Consider the following 1,365-nt stretch of genomic DNA (forward strand, 5'->3'; position numbering starts at 1 on the left):
ATATAACCCGAATAATATGTATAAAATGATTAAGGAGTCGAATAACCCCAATAACGTGAATATTTTGCATTAATTTTGTTGCTTATGATTTCATAACAAATCTTTTAAAGAAACAAATTAAACACTAAATATTAAACATCCAAAACACCAAAAAATCTATCTATAACTATATAACCTGAATAACCCAAATAACCCAAATCTATCTATAAATATATAACCCGAATAACCCGAATAAATATTGTATTCTTTATGACTTTTGTAGCTTATGATTTCATAACAAACCTTTTAAAGAAACAAATTAAACACTAAAAATTAAACACCCAAAAATCTATCTATAAGTATATAAGTTAAACATTAAACATTCAACACCCAAATTAAAATATGAATCTTAAGTTTTTATCCAATATCCAAAATAACATTTTTCAAACACGAAATAACTATTCGAGAATATTAATTGGTTGTTTTCCCTTTTCATCTCCGTTCTTTATCGCCTCTTCTAAAGCTTTCGCGACTTCATCGTCTTTCAAAATTTCATCAATGTTGTCCACAATTTGCTTTCTTGATTTCCTTACCCAATCTTGAGTGCAAACCAAAGCCTCTACTATATTTGCAGATAAATTTGTTCTATATGGATCCAATATCCGCCCGCTTGTACTAAACGCCACCTCTGACGCCACGGTAGAGATTTGCAATCCCAAAATATCTATCAGCATAAACATAGAAAATGTTAAAATATAATCATATAAAAAAGTATACAAAAAATAAAGTTATACCTTTCACCATACGGGATACAATAGGGTAACGAGATGCATTTTGTTTCCACCAAAGTAGAATATCAAAATCTTTATTATATTTAACTGACTGCTCGTTTAGGTATCGTGTCAACTCCGTTTCCATTGATGCTGATGGGTAATCAGTTTGTACTATTAAATCACCCATGAAGTCATTCTCATCATCAATCACAACTACATCTTCATGACCATGTGTTTGATTTTGAGAAGAGTCGGTATTGTCAAACTTTGATTTGTAGAAATAAAAAAAATTCTCAAATCTTTGTTGAAGACCCCGTATTAAGACCTTAGCCTTCAAAATGGCTTCCGAGTTGAGCATAGGATCTTTTTGTGGATTCTTCAACTTAATCAATTTCTCAAAAGCTTGTTGAAGAAAATCAAACTTGAACCGTGGATCTAATATGACCGCAAAATACAAAAAAATTATTTAAGTTTTCAAGATCGCCCCAATACTTATCGTATTTATCAATCATGTCCTTCCCGATCAAACAAAATTGGGGACTACCCGCCCATTCCTTAATGTGTTTGTATACATCACATATTTCTCCAAAAAACCGATGTGCCATCGGTTTTG

This window comes from Lactuca saligna, chromosome 6, assembly GCF_052625555.1.
Source record: "Lactuca saligna cultivar CGN05327 chromosome 6, ASM5262555v1, whole genome shotgun sequence".
Taxonomy (NCBI): Eukaryota; Viridiplantae; Streptophyta; class Magnoliopsida; order Asterales; family Asteraceae; genus Lactuca; species Lactuca saligna.